The sequence below is a fragment of the Molossus molossus genome, unplaced genomic scaffold (genome assembly GCF_014108415.1).
Source record: "Molossus molossus isolate mMolMol1 unplaced genomic scaffold, mMolMol1.p scaffold_m16_p_11, whole genome shotgun sequence".
Classification (NCBI taxonomy): domain Eukaryota; kingdom Metazoa; phylum Chordata; class Mammalia; order Chiroptera; family Molossidae; genus Molossus; species Molossus molossus.
This window is the reverse complement of record NW_023425346.1, coordinates 9,131,856-9,154,673: the sequence shown is the minus strand read 5'-3', so window position 1 is coordinate 9,154,673 and position 22,818 is coordinate 9,131,856.

Here is a 22,818-nt window from a genome sequence, read left to right as displayed (position 1 = left end):
GAAAGCAGGGGCTATGGGGGCAGAGGCAGGAGCTTCAGAAACTGCAGGTCTGTGCTCGGACCCCAGCCCTGCCTCTTCCCGCTGCGTGACCCCAGGCAAGCCACGGAATCTCTGAGCTTTGGTTTCCTCAACTAGAAACTGGGCTGCAATGTTGTTTTCAGGAGCATGCACATATGTCATACATTATACATGTGTACATATATGTGTGTTACGTAACGCAAGGTAAGGCACTGTAAGCAGGAAGTGTATTATGATGGGCTGGGACCAAGACAACCAGAAAGCAGGAACTGGGGTGGACAGGCCTAGGCTGGCCCTGTGGACTGGGCACTGGGGGTGGTGCAGCCACTGAGCAGTGGGAAGGCCCTGGTGTGTCACAGCTCCGTGGACAGAGCTTCTAAATGCTTTGTTTAAGGGTACCTGAAGGAGTGAGGGGGGGAAGGAAAGTGGGCAGGGGCTTATGGGGTTAGGATACTGGCTTTGACTATGTGCCAAGCCCCGGGCCTACCCTGTGGCTCCAACATGGCTGAGAGACAGGTCCTGCTCAGCAAGGACCTGTGCCCAAGTGGGTGGTGCTCCGGCGGAGACGGGCCTGCCTGCTGGTCCTCGGGCAGCCTGGAGCAGGTGTCAAGGAGGGGACATTTCACTGCTGTCATGGAGGGCCATCAGTTCACCCAGAGTGAGTGGAGGAGAGAGTGGAGGGGGCCCCCCAGGGGACAGGAACAGCATGTGCAGGCTTGGGGTCCTGCTGGGCGTGGCGAGCCTGCGCCTGCCTTGCTGATGCGGAGCCTGGGCTGTGCATGGCTGGAGGACGGTGATGGAGGCGGCTGCAGAGAAGGGCCCAGGATGCCTGCTGAGGCGCTTGACTGCCTGGTGGTCGGGGTCCTGGGAGGGGCTGACACCGGCATTGACAGGGTTAGGCCCTTGTGGTGAACGTGCACCCTGGGGACCTTGTAGGGAAGGAGAAACTGGAGCGAGTAGCTCAGGGGAGAAATAGTACGGCCAGAGGATGAATGCTCTAGTTCTTAGCTTGGCAAAGAACTTAGCTGTGTGCCCTGGCCTCCGTGTCCCCATCTGCAAAAGGAGAGATTGTCCTGAAGGATCCTAATGGTCCTTCCTCTCGAGTGGCTGTGGAGCCCCTCACAGTTGTCCCCTCTGAGGCCAGGCCGGTGGCATCCTGAGGAAGGGTTCCTGCATGTCCCTGTCGGACCCTGGCATGGCTGGGAAGGCCAAACCGAGGTGCTGTAGAATCCGGGCTTCTGTGCGCCACCCCTTAGTGTTCCCCCCAGGAAGCCTCGCCAGACGGGAGGAGGCAGGGGGCAGATGGGGCACTGAGAGGCCAAGTAATCTGCTTAGGGTCACCCAGCAAAGCAGCAGCAAGCTGGACCGGGCCCCAAGCTTCCAGATGTCCAGTCTGTTGCCCTGCCCACTGGACCATGAGGCCTTTAATGAGGCCACCTCCTCAGGGGCTGTGGCTGGCCCACCGCCCAGGGTCGGTGACTTGCCAGGCTTCCCAAACAGCCATTCCAAGAGGCCCTGCCCTTGGCGGCTGGGCACACAGAGGCTGGGAGTGAGCTTGTCAGCCGAGACTGGTGGTTCTTGGAGGTGGCCCCCGGGGCCAAGCATGCGCAGCCCTCTGGCCAGGACCCCCAGTGAGGAGGGCCCTGTGTTGAGAAGGGGCCCAGACATATCTCAAGGGCTGGGGTGTTCTCTGCAGACAGCGTCGCCAGCAAGGCCCCCAAGGGGGGACCCCCAGGCTTCTCAGGTTGTAGGGACATCTATGGCCAGTGCAACCTGCCTCCTTCCTCCATCTTCTTGGAGCCCATAGCCATGGGCTACGTGGTGAACTTGGGGCCTAGCCCTCTATGCGCCCAAGAGAGCATAAAGGCTCAGAGGGGTGTGCGTGGGCCTGGGTCACGCAGGGAGACGGCGAGGAAAGCAGGGCTCCAGCTGCGTCCCCTGCTTGCCAGGCCAGCCCGCCCACCCCAGAACGTCTCGGCTTTGTGCCCGCCCTGGGAACCCTGGGAAAACCACCCGCTGCTGAGCCATGCCCAGGACCCTGGGTGAGCTCCCGAGGGCCTTTTTCTCCCAGACGAGCAGCCCTGACCGTGGTCCCCAGCAAAGCCCGGGCTCAAGCCCACAGGCGGGCCAGGCCAGAGCAGGCCAGGCTGAGCACGTGGGCGGGAGGGCGGCCAGGACGCTGCCCCGCAGGAGGCCAGAACACCTGACCCGCCGGCCTGGGTTTGTGTCCCAGCCCTGACACTTCTTCCGCCCTTGCAGTCTTGGGTTGACATTTGCATTTTGGAATTATTAGGGGACACATGGCAAGAGCACCCTGAGGACCCCTCGCTCTGAAACTGAGTCTTGGGGTGAGGAGGCAGGACAGCCACGAGATGGCTGGCAGCCTGGCCGCCGGCTCCCTCTGCTACCGGCCCCTGTGCAGCGGGCAGTCAGGCCCAACAAGGGCCAAGGGGTGCCATTTTTTTCCCAGGGCTTAACCTCCCCCTCCCCTCCCCTTTCCTCTCTTTAGTTTCCACACCCTCCCCCCAACACACACACCTCAAAGGGACTTGATTCATTTAATCCCCTCCCCCACCTTTCCCCTTCCAAGAACTTCTGCTGCCCCCCACTTCCCGGGGCCCCAGCTGTTTGGGGGCGGATAGCAGAGAGACGAGGTGGGAAGGGTAAAGTGAAAAAACACATGCGCAACAACAACAGAGCCCCCAACTCCCCACATAATGCTCCACAAAGCTGGAAGTACGCAGCGAGCCGGCATCTGCGCGGAATAACAAAACCGGCGTGGACGCGCGCTCCCGGGGCGCTGGCGAGCCGGGGCAACGCGAAGGCATGCATAGTTAACGCCGCGCCTGTGTGGAGCCCTTTGTGGCCGGCGGCTCCGCCAGGGACCCCGGGCCCGCGGCTTGGCAAGGGCCCGAGACACCGCTTGGAATGGTTTCTTGTTCATCACTGACACTCGTAATGAGAAATTTATACACCATCCTAAGCGGATAAATTAATTTCAAACACTTTAGACTTTGGAAGACAATGGTTCCTGGCAGGACCCTTTATCACCCGTTTTATTAAAAAAAAGGAAGAAAAGAAAGAAAGAAAGGAGGGGGAAAACACCCCTCAGGACCATCCAAACACAGCCTGTGCCTGGCCCTGGAGCCCGCAGCCCTGCTGGGGGGAGCCTGCTGGGCCCCATGTGGGCGCAGGGCCCCTGGGTCACTTTTTAAACTTCATTAGAGTGTGTGCAGCTCCTGGGGGCGCTCCCTGCCCTGGGGGGGGCACCATTTCCGCTCACCCCTGGCTCTGTTCGAGGTTGGCATGGTGGCCAAGGAGTGGGGTTTCTCAGGCTGCGTTTGTGAAAGGTAATTAAATTGTGATAATGTTTCCATTCAGACTCGGCTTGGGTGAAGGTTGGGGACCTGTCAAGCAGACATGTTCTCGCTGGCCACTGAGCATGCAGCCCAGCCTGACCAGAGCCCCTGCCAAGGGCCACAGGGCGTCCCGAGCCTTCCCCAGCAGCCGACAGCCTGCTCGAGGCCCCAGGCACAGGAGGATCGGCAGGGCCCGGTCCCCTGCCGAATGACACTGCAGCCTGGGCTGTGGCAGCTGCCCAGGGTGGGTATCAGGAGGAGGCGGGGTGCTGAGCTCTATCCTGGGCCCCCAACCCCTCAGCTCCAGCCTTGAAATTCTGGAAGTGAGAGGGAGGTTCAGGCAAACTCTTCCAGGGCGGGGGGGCATTTCCTCTGGGCCAGAGATCTCTGTTTGGCTGGACGCTCTGCTGACCCTCAGATGGCAGTCCCTGGCCCCAGGTCCTCCTGCAGCTCCTGGCTCCACGTCTCCTCCCAGCAGCCCCCACTCTACTCTGACCTGAGCTCCCCACTCACCCCCTCTCGGCCTCACCCAGCTCCACCCACCTTCCACTTCCAGACCATGCAGCCCAGCCTGTGGGCTCCTTGGAACCCCTGCTGGGAGCCTCGGGGACTTCCCCACTGGCCCGCTCAGGGGTCCTGTCCCTGACTGGGCTGGTCCTCCACAGGTCTCATCCCACCTCCGACAGCAGTTTCCTGCTTTGCCCACGTTGGAGCCCACGTAGAAAAGTAGCAATTCCTGGTACTTCGGAGTTAAGAGGAGACATTGAGAACCAAAAACAAAAAAACAAAAAAACACATTTTTCCCTATTTTATAAAATTATGCTAAGAAAAAAAATATAATGAAGTGTACTAAATAAATAACACATTTAGGTAAGTCTCCAAAAGCATACTTTTTTTTATCCTCACTTGAGGACATTTTTGCATATATCTTCAGATAGAGTGGGAGGGAGAGAGGGAGGAAGAGAGAGAGAGAGAAACATCGATGTGAGAGACACACATCAACCGGCCGCCACCAGCACAACCCCAACAGGGGCCAGGGACAAATTGCAACCGAGGTACATGCCCTTAGGGGGAACCGAAGCCGGGTCTCTCTGGTCCACGGGCCGATGCTCTAACCACTGAGAAGCCGGCCAAGGCTCCAAAAGCATACTTTTAAGAATTAATCGAGAAACTGTTACTTCCATAACAAAACTTGTTTTTGTATCTGGTTTAATTCTGGAGATGGCTGCATGCCATCCAGAGCAAAGAGGGTTTTTGTTTATCTTCTAATTTTTTATTTTAAAGTAGTTATAGACTTACAGAGAGTTGCAAAAATAGTAGGGAGAGATCCTGTGTCCTGTCGGCGAGTTTCATGCCGTGGTGACGACTGATTTTCCGATAGCACAGCACCCAAACCAGGCATCCGCCAAGAGTCTTCCATGATGGGCCACGGCGGCTAGCTCTCCACAGCCCCGGCGACAAAAACGTTATCCACACAAATGGGGGATGGAAATCTTACAGCTGTTGATATATTTTCAAGCCGCTTTTCCTTTCCTTTCATTGACATATGTGATGCTAAAGTGTCTTATGATTACACAGCGGATTTCCTATCCCTTTGAATTTTTTCATGGGAAGTGTTTTTTAATACTGATGAAACAGCTCTGGTCTTCAGGGCTGGCTGAGTCACCTGCAGCTGTCGCAGGCGCGGTGAGGGGCCCTATGGCTCAGTGCACGTGAGGTGGAGAGCCAGGGCTGCCAGGGGGCTGTGCTCCCTCACCTGCCTCCCTGCCTGGCCACACCTGGGCAGCAGGAGTGTGTGCCCCTCCCGCCATGCCGGCTGCAGCTCCCAGGCGGCTCCCACATCTTTTCTTACTGTCTTCATTCTGTCAGCCCTTCCTTCAGGAAGTCCTCTCTGGTTTGTCCCATCCTTCACTCCAGCATGCTCATTACACAGGCCACACCACCGCATTCTGGGTCCTGGTCCGTGTCCCAGCAGGGGAGCATCCTGAGTGCGGGGCTGGGTCTGATTCTGCTCGGGCCTCCCAGCACCCTGCCCCGGCCTGGCACAGAGTTTGCGCTCAGTTTGTTGAAGGCAGAAGCCTCCCCCATGGGCTAACCCCGTTCTCTGCCTGAACACGCCCCGTGACAGAGTGCGCTCTGCTTCACAAGGCTGCCGTGCCAATGTGTGTGCTCGTCAGAACGTTCTTCCAGTGCAGTCCTGAAACCCCTTTCCTCTGCCCTCTGCCCTGCGGGCTCTGCCCCCTGGAGCGATTCCCTGTCGGCTTCCCAGGGCAGATGGCCCTGAGCCCTCAGATGCTCCGAACACCAGCGCCTGCCCTCCGGAGCTGGCCCTGCGTGCCGCTGCTCTGCGTGGGACACCCCCCACTGGGCCAGCGTGGTTGCCCTGGCCGGAGCTGAGTACAGTGAACCGTCACCTCCCAGGGCCTTCCCTCTATTAACAAATCTTTTTTTTTTTTCCCCAGAGAGAGAAAGGGAGAGGGAGAGAGAGAGGAGGGGAGAGAGAAACATTGACTGGCTGCCTCTTGTATGCCCCCGCCCCCCCAAAACCTAGGTATGAGCCCTGACCAGAAATCAAACCCAAGACCTTGGGTGTACGGAGCAGACCGTGCTCCAACCAGCTGCGCCACACTGGCCAGAGCAGCAACCTTCATCTGCGCCCTATCCGAGCTAGCAGTGAAACGGCCGACGGAGTCCTGCTCCCCAGGAGGCCCTGTGCAGTGGGGGACAGATGGGAACACATGAGGGCGGGACAAACAGGAGCTTGGCCTGGCTGCCCTTTGCCCTCACTGTCAGGTTTCCCAAAGCGGGCAGCTGCCCCCCTGGTTCCTGAGTGCTTTTCCTTGAACTGTCTCTGCTGAGCCAGCTCCCCTCCGCCCTGGCTCCCTCCTCTCTGACTCTCCTTCCTTCCCAGTTCATTTCCTGCTCCTCCCCCTTCACTCTGGCTCCACCTCCTGGCCAGCTCCCCTCCCCCCACCTCCTCCTGCTCTGTGGCTCCCACCTCTCCTGGGGTCAGCCCTCTTGACTCTCCCCCCTCCCAGACTCCCGGACTCCCTGGTGCGCCCTCCTCCCAGCCCTTACCTCCGCTCTCCTGTCTTCTGAGTCTCCACCTCCCAGCTCCCCTCTTCCCAGACTCTCCTGTGCTCTCTGAGGCCAGTGCCAGGGTCTCACACTTCCTGCTGGGAAAGCGCATCTTGGTAGTTTCCACTCCTTGTGCCAACGGGTCAAGGCCTTTGGGTCTCAAGTCAAACTCCTGACTTTGTGGACAGAGATCTCCATGTGTCCTCCAGGCCCCCACTCAGTGTGGGGAAACTGCACAGTGTACACTGAGCTCAGGGAGGACCAGGCTAGGCCTCGGATGTCCCCACCTGGGCACTCGGCTCAGGTCTTGGACTCCAGCAGACTGTTAGGGGTTGAGCTTTTGAAAACAAGTAGGAAAAGGAAACAGGGTTCAGGGAGAGGCAGCAGCACCAAGCTGTGGGGCTGGCCTCAGGGGATGCTCGGAGGGTATCGAGTTCGTTTAGACGCACCATTTAGAAGCTGGGTGCCTCAGTGGGAAATGGACCCCTATCACTGTACTGTCCTTTGTAAATACCCATTTGGACTTTTCAAAATGGGGAGCAGTCCAAACTCTTTGCGTTGACCTAGAAAGTCTGCAACCACTTGCCCCTGCCTGTCCACCTGACCCTGGCGCCCTCGGGTCCAGCCACACCCATGCAGGTTTTCTTTCTGCTCCTTAAACTGCACAGTCTCCCCCCTCATCCCCCCCTTCCCTTGGGCTTCACAGGCCTCTGCTCCTCCTTCAGGCGCGGATGTCCCCCCACACAGCGGGCTCCCCTGAGCACCCTACGGTGGTCCCTTGGTCTGCCCTGAGCCCCCCAGCAGAGCCCTGTCCGTGCTGTTGTGTCCTCGAGACACTGAGCAGTGCGCCCTGCAACCTCGGAAGGGAACAGCCACCGTTCACGGAGCCCGGCGCTGCGCAGACCGCGCCTCTGTTTCCCCACCTGTGGGTAAGAGTAGTGATCACACTTACACACAGGATCGTGGAGCTTAGAGCGACGCCTAGCAATCAGTAAGGTTTCGGCTATATTACTGTCCTCTAAAGTTACCCAGCTCGCCTTCCTGTGAAGGTCTAATTGCCCTCCTGCCCTGGGCAGCCCCTCCCCCCGGGCTGGAAGGGTGTGGTCTCTGCGCACTCCCGGTTCCTCTCTGTCAACGTGACCTGGTGCCCGGGCTACAGGGCTTTGCCGAATATTGGTGGAATGAAAGGCTGAACAAAGTCTGCAAATGGCTCCTCCTTTGCCTCCTCCTCCAGGGCCTTGAGCATTTTGGAAGCACCCAAAGCACTTGGAGTATCACATGAGACTCAAACACAAGCTCTTCTGGGGCTCCCGTCCACTTGGGGTCTCTCTTCTTCCTAGCCACACGGCCTTGGGCAAATCACCTAACCTGTCCCAGCCCCGGCGTCCTCAGGTGTGAAATGGGAATAGTTAAACTGTCCCAGCCTCATGGGGTGGCTGTGACGGTCACCCCGAAATGTGTTCACAGAAGGCCTGAGAATTTTTATCTTCTATTTAGCAGCTCTTTCTGTCACCCGAATACTTGATAAACATGTTTTTTAGGTCCTTATTGAAGGCTTGATGATAATGTTCCAAGACAGGAGCAGGTCACATCACCAGAGCCTTGTCCCCCGGCTGGAGACCTGCACTGGGACAGGCGGGCTGGTCACCCTCCTTGAACATGCCGTGTAGCCAGTGGAGTCCAGCCCTGACCTGCTCCAGCACACCCTCAACGCTCCCGACATCCTCCGAGCCCCGGGGAGACTGAGCAATCCAGGTGGGTAGTGTCCCCGATTCCAGAGCCCCTCACATGACAGACTCTTGGAAATCGTTTCTTAAAACAAACATACTTCCTGTCGGCCACCTCCTGGGACATCTGAAGCTCACATACCCGAGAGAGAGGAAGAGATGAGTCTGTCGCGGCCTTCTCTCCGGAGAAACGCATTCCTTCCAAATTCTTTCCAAACCCGTCTCCATATTTCAGCAGAGAATGTAGCTGGCTTACAGGGGAAGGAGGAGGGAAGTGACATGTTTATCTGTCCCTCTCGGAAAGTCACATGTGTTACCTCATGCGACTCGCAGCATCAGCCTGTAGGGTGCAGTTATCCCCGTTTCACAGATGAGGAAAGCCAGGCTTAAGGACTTGCTCAAGGTCACACAAAGCAACAGACATTCTATCCCAGCTCTTTCTAGTTCCAAACCCTGTAACCCTGTTCTCCCTCCCCAACACCACCCTGCCTCCCACTACGTGTAGCCACTAAAATGTATTTGTTGCCCTGGCCAGTTTGGCTCAGTGGTTGGAGCATTGGCCTGCAGACCATGGGGTCCAGGTTCGATTCCCAGTCAAGGGTCTGGGTTGCAGGTTTGATCCCTGGCCCTCATTAGGATCATGTGGGAGGCGACCAAGCAATGTGTCTCTCTCACATTGATGTTTCTCTCTCTCTCTCTCTCCTTCACTTCCACTCTGTCTAAAAATCAGTGAAAAATATCCTCAGGTGAGGATGAACAAATAATAATAATAATAATAATAATTTAAAAAATGTATTTGCTTCGCATTTGGGGAATGACCGATTTGGTCATGTATCCCACCTCCAGCTCCTTGTGATTTCTCCAAGGTTCTTACAGGAGGATTTGGGTTCACATCTGCAAATTCCCCTGGTATGCTGGGAAGTCTTTGTCTGGGCCGAGAAGATGAAGCTTCCTTTGACACCACCAGGTGCTCTCTGGCCAACCCCTCTCCTGGTTTGTGGCTGTGCGTCCCTGTCTGTGGTGAGGCCAGCACCCCGGTGGGAAGACCCTTCCCACTGCTGACACAGGAGCCTCAGCCCTCTGTGTTTAGTCCCAACCAGATGAAAATTATTAAGCCTTCAACATGCTCTTACTCATAACAGTGCTGCCCAATAAATGAGAAAGGCCCCATTTCAAATAAATAATGACCACCGTTGACAAGGGAAGAATAAACGTGACCTTGACACATGAGTCGCCAATCATCGTCCCTGTTAATAGACGCGCTGTCTTTGCGGTGCACACCTTGGCTCTCGGCTGATGCTCACAGAAGTAAAGGAGCGGCACTAGCTGGGAGAGGACAGCTAGCCCTCAGGATCAACTGAAGCAAAGCAGAGGAGAGGCGCTGACATTCCCTCAGCCTCAACCCCATACTGCACGGTGACTGAGTCCATTCATTGGGCTGCTCAGAAGGGCAGCAATCGGGGAATCTGGGCTGTACACACACCCTGGGAGAAAGCGTTCTCTGTTTAGTTCACACCAGATGGGTCTTCAGGCGACCAGCAGGCGCGCGCACACACACACACACACACACACACACATACCTGCTGAGGCCCACGTGGATTTTTCCAAGGACCCCATCAGTTGTGTGAAATAATCAGAAGACTGCGAACCACTCACAAGCAAGGTTCTGCATGCCTCCATTTTCACCCGTCATGTGCTTTGTATATAGACTAGAAACATTTTTTAAAATTTATCTTTATTGTTGAGAGTATTACATATGGTCCCCATTTTTGCCCCATTACTCCCCTCCATCTGGCTCCCACACAACCCCAGTCCTTCACCACACTGTTGTCTGTATCCATGAGTAATGTATATATGCATATAAGTTCTTTGGTTAATTTCTTGCTACCCCCCGTCTCCCCTTCCCTCTGAGATTCGTCAGTCTGTTCTTTGCGTCCATGTATCTGGACCTATTTTGTTCCTCAGTTATTTTGTTCATTAGATTCCACATATAAGTGAGATCATGTGGTACTTGTCTTTCTCTGACTGGCTTATTTCACTTAGCCTAATACTCTCCAGGTCCATCCATGTCGTATCAAAGGGTAAGAGATCTTCTTCTTACAGCTGCATCGTACTCCATTGTGTAAATGCACCACAGCTTTTTTATCCATTCATCTATTGATGGACACTTGGGCTGTTTCCAGATCTTAGCTATTGTAAATAGTGCTGCTATGAACATAGGGGTGCATATTTTTTTCTGATTGATGTTTTGGGATTGTTAGGATATATTCGTAGAAGTGGGATCACTGGATCAAACAGCAGATCCATTTTTAATTTTTTGAGGAAACTCATGCTCTTTCCACAGTGGCTGCACCAGTCTGCATTCCCACCAGCAGTGTACCAGGGTCCCCTTTTCTCCACATCTTCACCAGCACTGTTGTTTGATGATTTGTTGATGGCGGCCATTCTGACAGGTGTGAGGTGATACCTCATTGTTGTTTTAATTTGCATCTCTCTGATGATTAGTGACATTGAAAAATTTTTATATGTCTCTTAGCCATTTGTATGTCCTCTTAGAGAAGTGTTTATTTAGGTCCTTTGTATTAAACATTTTTCAAAATATGTTTTTATTGATTTTTTTTTTAGAGAAGGGAAGGGAGAGAGAGACAGAAACATCAATGTGAGAGAGACACATCAATCGGCTGCCTCCTGTACATCCCCCCCCCCACCGGAGATCCAGCCCACAACCCGGGAACGTGCCCTGACCAGGAATCAAACAGGACCTCTCAGTCCATGGGACAATGCTCAGTCCATTGAGCCATACTGGCTGGGCAACAGTTTTATTTATTTTTATAATCCTCACCCAAGGATATTTTTCTACCTATTTTTAGATAGAGTGGGAGGGAGGGAGAGACAGAAACATGGATGTGAGAGAGACACATCCACTGGCTGCCTCCAGCATGACCCCAACCAGGCTTGGGGTCGAACTGCAACCGAGGCACGTGCCCTTGACTGGAACTGAACCCGTGACTCATTGGTCCACGAGCTGACGCTCTAACCACTGAGCAACCGGCCAGGGCCCAGGCAACATTTTCAAATTAGATTGTTGTCTTCCTGTTGTTGAGTTGAGTAGCTCTTTGTATATTTTGGAAACTAACCCCTTATCAGAGCTGGCAAGTATGTTCTTCCCTACAGTGGGGACTATACACGCTTTTGTTAGCTAATTTTAGAGACAAAATTTGATTTTTCTGTCACACAAAAGTCCAGAGGTGGGCAGTCCCGGCAGGCTTAGCGGCTCTCCCTTGAAGTCTTCAGGAGCCCAGGTTCCTTCCCGCTTGTTTCTCTGTTGGGCTGGACCCATTCCCAAGGACACCTGGCCAAGTGGCGGTGCCAACCCTCATCCTCCCGTGGCAGCCCACTGGAAAAGGCACAAGATGAAGAAGAAGGAGAAGGGGGTCCGAGGACACAGCTGTCTCTTAAGGTATGCCCCCAGATGCTGTCATATGACACTTCTATTAGCCCGAAGTTAGTTACGTGGCCACATTTTGCAGCAAGGGAAGCTGGGAAATATAGTTTCAGTCCGGGAGACTCATTGCTCTGGGAGAGGAAAGGATGGGCGTGTTTAGATAAATAAGGGTCTATCCTGTGGCATAGGGTCTCTTTTGTGGCCTGGTGAAAAGCTGTTACCCAGGACCCACAGCCAGTACTTATTTCTCTTCCAGTCAGAAGAGACCAGGGACTGCTGGTGCAACCCTCTTTTCAAACGACAACACAAGGCCGGGGAAGGGGAGTGGCCATCACCGATGCCATGTAGTCAGCCCAGGACGACGCGGAGGGTGGCCCCTCGATCTCTGCCCTCCCAGCCCAGAGCTGTGCTCTACACCCTCGGGTGCCGTGTGTCCTGACCACTGGCTGCAGCTGCTGGTGACGGAGAAGGGCGGTGAGCAGGAAAAGGGCACACGGTTGTGAGAAATGGGAAGAGAAATCCCTGAGGACCGGCCAGAGACCAGACACCAGGCCGGACACTTTACGCCCTTGTCTGATTTAAAGTCACCAACCTGTAAGGAGATGAGCACCATTACTTTACAGATGAGGAAACTGAGTCCCGGAGAGGCGGAGCCATTTGCTTCGGGTCATAGCTCTGAAGTGGCAGAGCTGGGTGGGGTGTACTCAGGTCCATTTCATGTCTGCTGTACCTGGAAGCCACTATGTCACTCCAAAGCCACCCTCGCGCCTGCGTCCACATGGTCCTCGAGCTGTTTCTTTCATGGAGTCATGGTGTCCCACCCTACACACACCCGATGCTGCCTCCTCTTCTTGTTTTCGGCCAGACAGGGTCATGCCAAATCCCAGCCCTCCTTCCCTCCAGCCAGCCAGCCAAGGGATGTCAGTGAGCTCGGAACACCCCAGTGCTCCGCAGCTGTAGGTCAGGCGCAGCTGTACTCACCTGCAGGACTGAGGGGAGGAGCAGATGAGGCCATGTCAGGTAAGCAGGAACCCCCAAATGCCGTCCCCTCTCGTCCCACATCTGCCCAGGTCCTTCTCGGCTGAAGGCCTCTGGGGGTTTCTGTCCTCCCTGCCTCGGTGCAGAGGGTCTGCCGTGCCCTGGAGATAGGCCTGGGGCTGTCCTCACGAGCCAGCTTCCCGCCGGGTTCCCCCTGCATTCAGCACCTCCTTTCGGAGCACCCCTGTGCCCAACACCGCCCATCCCGAGGCGAGTCGTCTGGGCAGCCCTGAGGAGCAGCCAGGCTGCCTGGAGGTGTGGGTTGTCCAGCAGAGTCAGTTGACGGCCCGGCAACACCTCCCGAGGGACTAGCCTCAAACAGCGCCCCTGGCTCTGTGGGGAGCCGGGTGGAGTGTGCTCTGGGATGATCTCATATGAACGATGCCTGACCGCACCAGAACAGGAGCAGTCATTCCCCCGACCCTGGGCTGGAGGCGTGGGGTCTGTGTCAAAAGCGGGCTCCTGTGCCGGCGTGGGGACTCTGGAAACACTGAAGTGTGGGGCCGGGCCGGCATGCCTGGTCCTCCCCCTTTGCCTCTGCTCACTCCTTTCCCTCTGCTCGGCGAGCCCTTCGTGACTGCTCCGCCGTCCGCAGACGTCCCACTTGTCCTCATGGGTTAGAACAAGTGCTGCTTCTTTAGGGCACCCCGACCCCTGTGGGGTCAGGCACCCTCCACAGGCTCCGCCAGCCCCGGAGGAGGAATCCTCGGGATCTGAGGGTCCTCGTGGGGCTGCTCCCTCCACCTTGGACACCTCGGGAGCAGCATCGAGCCTGGTTAGTCCTGGGGATCTGGAAGCGTCTGCCCGTCGAGGGAGGGAGTTCTCGGGCCTGGAACAAGGTTGATCCTTACACACGTTGGCTGAGTGGCTGACGGTGTGAATGAAGGAAGTTTCTGGGGGATGGGAGTGGGAAGTGTGCAGACGAGGTAAAGACACAAGCCTCACCTTCACTCCAGTGTCATCCTGGACCATTCATTGTCTGCAGCAAGTGAAAATAATAGTGGATTCTTACATGTTGCTCACCGTGTACTAGGTCCCGCTCGGCACAGCATATGTAATCCATTTAGTCCTCACAACCTTGAGAAAGGCGCTAGCATTAGTCTGCGTGAGCTGCCGTAACAAAAGACCAGATAGGGCAGCTTAAATAACAGATTCGTTGTCTCGGTTTGGGAAGTTGGAAGTCCATGGTCGGGCAGCACGGCTGGGTTCTGATGTGGAATCTCTCCCGGGCTGGCAGACGGCTGCCGCCTTGTCGCGTGTTCATGGGACCTCTTTGTGCGCAGAGAGAGCTAGAGAGCCAGCACTCTGCTGTCGCTTCTTATGAGGTCACTAATCCCACATGAGGGCCCCACCCTTGTGACTTCATCTATACCGAATTACTTCCCAAAGGCCCTGCCAACTAACACCATCACATTGGGATCAGGGCTTCCACATAGGAATTTTGAAGGGACATAATTCAGTTCACGGAAGTGCTAAATATATCTGTCCATTCAGGCTGGATTATGCCCTGACAACAAACAATGCCAAAATCTCAGTAGCTTCAAACGACAAAGGAGTATTTCTTGCACATGCTGCAGGCCAGCAGGGGGCTCCTTCTTTCCGTGGGCATTTCGTGGAGTCCGGGGGAGCAGTGGGGGTGGGAGGGGTGCGGCAAATCTCTTACATTTCATTGGCCAAAGAAAGTCTCAAAGCCATGCCGATGTTCAGAGTAGGCAGGGAAATAAGACTTCTTTTTAAAAAAATGTTTTTATTGATTTTAGAGAGAGAGAGGAAAGGAGAGGGAGAGAGAGAAAAACATCAATGAGAGAAACACATGGATCAGCTGCCTCCTGCACACTCCCTACTGGTGATCAAGCCTGCAACCCGGGCATATGCCTGACTGGGGATTGAACCAGTGACCTCTTGGTGCCTGGGCAACGTTCAATCCACGGAGCCACACCAGCCGGGCAAGACTCCTTTTTTGAATGTTCCGAGACTAGTTAAAAGAATATGTTGTTTGTGTAAAAAGGTAGGTGGAGAAGTGCACTCTTACCATGTGTCCAGGAGGGGAACTAGAGTGTTTGTGGACAGCCCAAATGACCCACATAATCTTATCCCCAGTTTACAGATAGACAAACTGACGCAAAGGAAAGCTAAGAAAACTTACCCAAGGTCACCAAACTACTGGAGCCAGGATTTGCACTCAGGAGGCCTAGTGGCAGAGTCTGTGAGCCTAACCGCTTCTCCACAGTGATGTTAGCAGGCCGGTCCTCCAACACTGTCCAGTGCTGTCCTAGGGGAACCCCAGGCATTTTCATGGGTTCTAGGCACATGCAAATAGGTAGCACTGCCCTGTCCCTCCCTCACCTCTCCCCCCGTGGAGACGCACTGCCGCCCAGAGCAACATGGAGAGCCTGTGATCTATTAGTTTGACTGTAGATTGAAGACAAGGCACCGGCTTCATAGTTTCGCTGCAGGCCAGTCGCTGATACATGTAGCAGTAGGCATCCCGAGTTTTCCCGGACAGTCCCAAATTCCGGCACAACCTTTCTCTTCCCACAAGTCCCGGGAGCCCGCTCCCCCTTCGACCGGCACTCCTCACTCCACCCCCTGGTTCTCGCGGTGGCCTTCATCACTGGGGGGCCTCCTGGAGTCCACATGAACGCGGGAGGCAGGGCTGGGCCCTGGCTGCTGGGTGCCCGTCCCCCACCTGCTCCTTGCAGCTCGTCCCTGCGGCCCTCAGCACCCACCTTCTCGTCCTTGGACAGGTACCTACCGGTCAGAGCCAGCCTGGCTGCTGTTGGCTTCCTCGGGGGCACAAGCAGTTTCCTGGTGGAAGTGAACGTACTTCCGAGTGTGCGTAAAGGTACTGAAGGGGCTGAGGGAAGAAGGCCTCCTCGAGCTGACGGCTTCCTCCTGGGCCACTTCCCTGCCTCGGTGCCTGGCCGCCTGGGAGCCCAGATAGACAGATGGACCATAGTTGGACAGATGGATGGATGGACGGATAAATGGATGGCGAAGGTGTAATCCTGTGCAGTTACCTACCAAGCCTTTCAGGATCAAGAGCCCATCTGATCCTGGCACATGGTAGATCCGTACGTGCTTGTTGAATGGATGAGTGAATGAGGCCAGAGAGCAGCACAGAGTCGGGGTGAGACTTCAGGTTTGGCCCCCGGCCCCGTCGCAGCCCCCACCTAGGGCATGAGTCGCCCGACCAGGAAATGCGCTGAGCCTGCACGGAGCAGGGCGGAAGTGCGCGGGAGCCTTGGAAAGTGCCTTTTGGACAGCTTAGCTCTTGGCAAGATTAAGCTGCTCTCCGCAGAGGGGCCCGTATTGCAGGTCTGCAGGGAGGGCCCAGCCCCGCCGAGTTTGCACCTTTTTACCCGGCATCTGTCCCTGGGATCAGGAGAGCCAGGAGGCTGGATTAGATGGGTCAGCGCCCTGATTGACAGTGACACTTCCTCCCGCGCCCCCTCCTGCCCCCCGCCTCTCCCGCTGTTCCTCTCCTGCCTCACCCTGGCCCCATCCTGTTCCAGAGAGCGGCGAGGCCTTCTAATCTCCTTACCAGGAAATTATTTTCCTGGGTGTGAAATCCCTGTCCGAGGGGAGGGCAGCAGATCGGGCCTGCCCTGGCCTGGAGGATGACCAGGGGCTGTCTCCAGGAGACATCTGGCGTGGCAGTGGGGGCGGGCACAGCTAGAGCTGGGCAGAGCTGGGCAATCGTACCCCCGAATGGGGCCCTGACCTCCGTAGCAGGCTGTCCCCAAACTGCCTCCACCTGTCTCTATTCAAGGGACTTCTCCATAATGACGTACGTCTACTGGTGGTTACTGTCCCCTCCAGGAGCAAGTAGTATGGGTGGGGTGGTGGGTGGCACTGGGAAGAACCTGGTTCTGGGACCCATCCTTGCCCTGGGCTAACCTGCTCTGCACCTCTGGACACGTCCTAAACTCTGTGACCTCAGTTTCTCTCTGATTTAACCACAATGACTCTGAGGTCAGCCGTGGGGTCAGGCGTTCGGTCAGGTGTGGAGTCTATGCCTCACATCACCCGCAACCCAGTCGTACGAAATGTCAGAAACGTGGCGGGGAGAGCAGGGCTGCACCCCAGCTCTGTTCCTTCTTCAGAGAGGCTCAGGTCCGCCTGAGGATGTGTTTTCAGGGACCATGTCACCCTGATGGTTATTAAGTCCGTGGAGGAAACCTTTAGAGGAAGCAACATGAACACCAAGGTCTGCCTGTGTCATTCATAATATTAAAACCCTGTGGCCAGATCACGAGATGAACAGACGAGGAGGGGGTGTGGCTCCTTCGTGCCTTTGCTGGCACCCACACACAGGATCCCCCACTGCACGGTGCGGACAGAGGAGACAGCGGAGGGTAGTGGCCAGGCTGGTCCACTACACCACGTGGCTGTGTGACATTGGACTCCTGATAACGTCTGTGTGCCTCAGTTTCCTTAGCTGTAAAGCAGAGTTGACACCATATATTGGTCAACCAATATATGAACAACGCTGGGGACATTCTCTGGGACACGGAAGTACGTGATGATGATGATGATGATTATATTGCTGTTACTGTGCTTGTCATCAAGAAGCGCTAAATACATTTTATACTATTGTGTCCTCTGAAAAGTGTGTTGAAGTTCTAGCTTCTGATACCTGTGAATGTGACCTTCTTTTGGAAGTGATCTTTGCAGACATAATCAAGTTAAGATGAAGTCCTGCCGGAGCAGGGTGGGCCCGAATGCAGAGACGGGTGTCCTTGTCCGAGGAGGAGCGGCCCGGGGATGAGCCACGAGAACACAGAGGCAGAGGCTGCAGTGGTGCACAGGAGTGACGGCCACACTGGGGCAGGAGGAGCCCAGGAGGAGCGGCCCGGGTCTCGGAGAAGCATGGCCCTGCGGACACCTTGACCTGGACCTGTGGCCTCCAGCAGGGAGTGAATGGACTAATGTTTTAAGCCACGGAACTGATGTTCGTTGCAGCATCCTAGGAGGTGGATCTAATACGGAAATGAAAGATTGGGGACCAGGGAGGTTCCCAGCAGATGGCAGGCGCTCATTTAGAAGTGGCCGACCCTCACGCAGGGCGTGTGAGCACGCGGCGGAGCCAGATTTGAGGAGGAGCTGGGCATCTGCTCCCCTCTTCCAGGCCTGGCGGACAGGGCACCCTGGGCTGCTTGTCTGGGGAAGCACGGCTTTTTGATGTACGTGTCTGACCTCTTGGCCACAGGTCAGTCATCAAAGGTGAAGAGGGCGCAGCCAGGGGTCTTGCTGACAGAGTCAAGGGTCCGGGATCAGCGACACCTCTGAGGGGCTGCAGCTGCCTTTGAACCAGGCACTCTGGACGGACAGACAGAAAACAGGCCCGGGTAGGGCCTCCCTTTTCCCTCCTCCTCTTCCAGGTCCACCCTGGCAGGAGACCCTGTTCTCCGTCACACCGACGTGGTCCGAACAACTAGAGACTTTGCAAGAGCTCTGGAGACCCACATCTCCAGAGAGAAGGAGATTTCCTGCATGCACCCAGGTCTGAAGTGGGGCATTTTACCCAGGGCATCTTCACTGGGAGGGCACAACTCTACCGCTCTCACAGGTGTGGAAACCGAGACTCACCGAATGAAGCGACGTGCCCAAAAGCGCACTCAGCAGAGGGCGGTTAGGCTTTGGCCCAGTTTCCTCTGACCCCACAGCTCAAGCCCTCTGTGTGCCATTTACCTTGCTACCGGGGTAGTTTCCCCTCTGGCTCTTCTGAATCCCTCCCGCACCTTGCAGGCCCTTGCCCTGTCCACTCTTCTGCAATACCACGGCCATTAACTATTCCTTGCAGGTACCATTCTGAGACCCCTGTCAAACCAGCCTTTTCCTTAAGGGCCCTTGAAATTTCGAGCTCTACAGAATGAACAGATGCAGAGCCTGGGAGGCAGGAAGAACCTGGGGCTTCAGTCCTGCACTCGATCCAGCTGAGAACTTTCTCTACGACTCTGGGCAGATACAGGGCCTTCTTGGCCTCTGATGGTCTGTGTGCTGGTCGGTCATGGCCAACCAACCAACGGCCCAACCTTAGTGACTTGAAGCAGGGGTGTGCTCCAGTTCTGCAGCGGGGGCAGGGCTAGTCAGGTTCAGTCCTCAGGGGTTTACCTGGGCTGATGGCCCGCCGTGGCCTCCCTCACCTGTCGGCGTCCACCTAAGGCTGTGGGCTGGAGCCCCTGGTTCTCTGCCACGCGGCCTCTCCAGCAGGCTGGCCCCACTTTCTCACACGGTGGCAGTGGCATCCCCAGAGGACTAGCACTCGGCAGCCTCTGGGCATCAAGATGGCTGCTGTCTCACTACCACACAAGCCGCACGACCAAGTCCAGGGTCAAGGTGGGAGGGGCCCCCAGGGCACGTGTGCCAGGAAGTGGGATTGGTGGGGGCGTTTGTGTAATACTCGCGCATCTTGTACGTCTCAAATTGGTTTCATGGGCAGAAAAGCATGCCCAGAAGACCGGGCGGCTCTGCCGCCCCTCGGCATCTACGCAGGGCTGTACCAGTTAGGAAGCACTTCCAACAGAACCGCGCTGCCTGATTTCTTCGCCAACCCTCTGAGCTGCGTGTCACTGAAGAAGTGGGATTCCGAAGAGCTAAGGCGACAGGCTAAGACGTGGAGGAGGAGGCAGGGCCCGCCAGACAGCACCACAGCCGCCCCGCTGCACCGTCGTCCCCGGGTCCTTCTCAGCGCACGGGCTGAGGGTCTCTCCTCGGACGGCTCTAGACACTGTCTTAGAGAGAACCACGGGCTGTGGTCAGCTTTCCCAACAGCCCTGACGTCGGTGAGAAGGGCGCTGGCCATTCCTCTCCAGGGAGGCTGCCCGCTGCGTGGGCCGTTGCTGTGGAGCACACAGGCCGCTGGCCTGCACTCCCCGTCAGTGAGTGTCCACGCGGAACAGCGGAGAGCGGGGCTCCCCAGCCTCGGGGGCTGAGGCTCTGTGGCTGGTCTCTGGCCTCCCTGATGGACACGGTTCTACATCACCAGCGCAAGGTAGGGTTACGCCATCCGTAGCCTCAGAAAGTCCCTGTCTGGACCAAGGGCTGCTTCCTACCACAGACCCAGGCTTCCGTCTCACCCAGGCTCCCGTCGGGACGTATTGTTCCCTCTGGCTGTGAGCCATCACCTGCCCCTGGAAGGGAACCTGGCCGTTCACGCTGGCGCTGTGCAGAGGAGAGGCAGTTTGCAACTGTTCTCAGAGAGCGTGCGCTCCTGGTGGGAGGAGGGAGGCGTGCTCCGGTGACACTTCTCAAGGGACCGTCTATTCCGGTTTACCTTCCTTTCTGGGTTGACTCTGGGTCACAGATATATGGGGACACACGTGACATCCTGGAGTGGGTCCACATACACCCCCGATATATAGGTACATGTCATAGGGGTGAATTGTTACATGTGCACCTTAGTATGACATCTATGTAAGCACCACATATGTGCATGTGCATAACAGATGTGAGTCCGTTTACACACGTACACACGCACTGGTTATATGTAAGTAGATGTGTACGTAAGTAGATGTGTCATCTTTGGACTTGTGTATCATATGTACTTTGTCGTACCCACATGTCCAGAGCCTGTGTTCCTATGCCCTGTAGATGAGGTTGGTCTGTGAACACAGGGTGGGAGCCACGCGTGTGCACGTGCTGTGCATGTGTGTCTGGCCCTCCTGTGTGTGCGGACAGTGTGTGTGGGCATGTGCCTATGAAGACATGGGTATGTCACAGGGATGTGCACACTTCTGCCTCCCTGAGTCAGCTGTCACCTCCTGGTGCCTTTCCTCAGTCCTGCTCCTTCCGTTCGGTGTTTGTAAACAGCCCGGCGCCGTCCCCCTGTCCCAGCTCAGATGTTTTAGCTCCTCCAGTCCTCCCACCATTCAGTCCCCTAATCAAGGAGCCTGATCTCTCCGGAATATCCGCTTGGAAAGGAGAAGGGATGTGGCTGGTCCCACGGTTGCTGGGGGCAGGGAGGGGACTCATTCCCAAACACTGCCGCTCCTCCTCCACCCAGTCCCGCTGGGAACCGTGGGGTGGTGACCTTGGCCGGGACCGGGACACTGGGACTCACGCTTGGCCCTGGTCTCCATGTGCTTCTAGCTGGGGTCACCTCCTCCACCTCTCCAGACGATGCTGCTTCTCTCAGGATGCACCTGGCACCTCCTCCAGGAAGCCCCCCTGACCTCCCTTGTGCTGCCCTGAATCAACCTACTGCTCCGATCGCTCAGTCTGTCACTTCCACCAGACGGAGTCCCCTGAGCCTTCACCGGTTTCCTCCACCTCACTGTGTTAGGTAGGGGTGGAGTGCACCTTCCCTCCTCGGGTCCCATCCAGAGGGGTTCTCCCTGAGCCCAGGGCCTCCGGCCCTACCCTTTACTTCTCACCCCCGAGGGGGCGCGGCCACCTGCCTGGTGAGGTTGGTGGGCGGAAGGGCCGCCCACCTGCAGGTAACGCAGACGCCGCCTGTGGCTGACCCTGACACTGCCCCTGGTGACGGGGCGATCCAGTGGGGGCCCAGTGTTCCCCCATGTATCAGAACTGGCATTTGCCTCTCCGTCTGCCAGAACGTTCATCTTCCAGTCAGTTCCAAAATTGAGCATACACTCAACTTTGTTTTGTTTCTCAGTGTCCTCTGACCCCAGACTACTGATCCCCGTTGTGTGCTAGGCACGGCACTAAGTGTGGGGGCACCTTGACAATGAAGTAGACATGGTCCCTGACCCCATACGGTCACAGTCCTGGGGGAAGGAGAACAGCAAGCACGTAAGTGACACCTTGTGCATCATCACACGTGACCGGGCTTTAACAGAAAGGAGCAGACTGTCGAGGCAGACAACACAGGACCGGCGGGGAAAGGGTTTATAGAGAGTAGTCAACAAAGACCTGTCCAAGGAGAAACCAGAAAAATGAGGATCCGTCTTGCAAAAAGCTAAGGAAAGAGATCTGGGTGAGAAAAAGCACGTGCAAGGGCCCTGCGGTTGAGTGTGGTTGGAATGTGGCGGGTGAGGGGAGAAGATCAGGAGTTGAGGTTGGAGAGAGAGGCTGGCTCACTGTTCAGGCCACAGGAAGTAGACTGGATGCTATTTGAAGTGGACTGGGAAGCCTTTGAAGGTGTGGGGTGGGGAAGGACAGTGACATGATCCATGAGTCTAAAGAGAGCTCTGGCAGCCGGAAGGTCTAAGAGAGGAATGGGTGGCAGTAAGGGGGTTATTGCAGTGCTTCCTGGGCAGCTAGTGAGTGGGCACAATGCGTGTGTCAGCTCAGATCCTGGACACAGCCCTGTGGAGCGGTGGTGCCCTCCCCCCGCCGGCAGCGACATGTTGGAGAAAGAGCCAGATGCACTGATACTAACACAACAGGAAGACAACACCAGTGTCCTAGCCGTGCTCCCCAGGGTCAGCTCATTCCACCCTCACCCCCGCGAGGAAGGCACTCTGCCGGTCAGGCATGAAGCTGAGGCTCGGGGAAGTGGGGTCGTTTCCCCGAGGTCACGCGGCGTCCAGGCGCCACGCCGAAGCCCGCTCCCCACCACCTCTGCTGCGGAGTTTGGGGTGCCTGCCTCTGAGAGGGACGCATTTTGCTCACAGTGAAGACGCTTTCCTTTGATGGCTTACAAAACTTGTTCTTAAACATCTTTAAAAGACACAATCACTTGGCTGTAGTGTTTGCTTATTTCAGAAAAAGTAAAGCGGATCTTTTCCCGTCTGTGAGATGGCGACGAGAATGAGTGGGGAGGCAGGGCGCAGTGCTGTTCCTCGCCCGCAGCCTTTCAAAGGGTCCTTTTCCATGGCCGTGAGGAGGAGGATGAAAGGAGGAGAGGGTGAGCACAGGGAGCCCCTGAAGCCGGAGCCGCGGGCTGCCTGTTTGATGTCTCACTCTCCTACCAGCCAGCAGTGCCCTCTAGTCCGGGCTCCCTCCCTCCGACGTGAGAACAGGCCATTAGCGGGGATCCTGTGTACCCGCAACGTCCCCACATCTGGTCCTGACATCCCAGAAGGGGGGAAGTGTAATTGTTCAAGATTTGATAGAATTGTCAAAAATACGTGAAGTCGGCCACCTAAATTGTGAAACATGCTGAAAATGTTCTGCCAGATAAGACAACATCTTAAGCAAGGTCATGGCGGTCATCTCTCAACAGACCCGCTCCGCCGCATCCGTG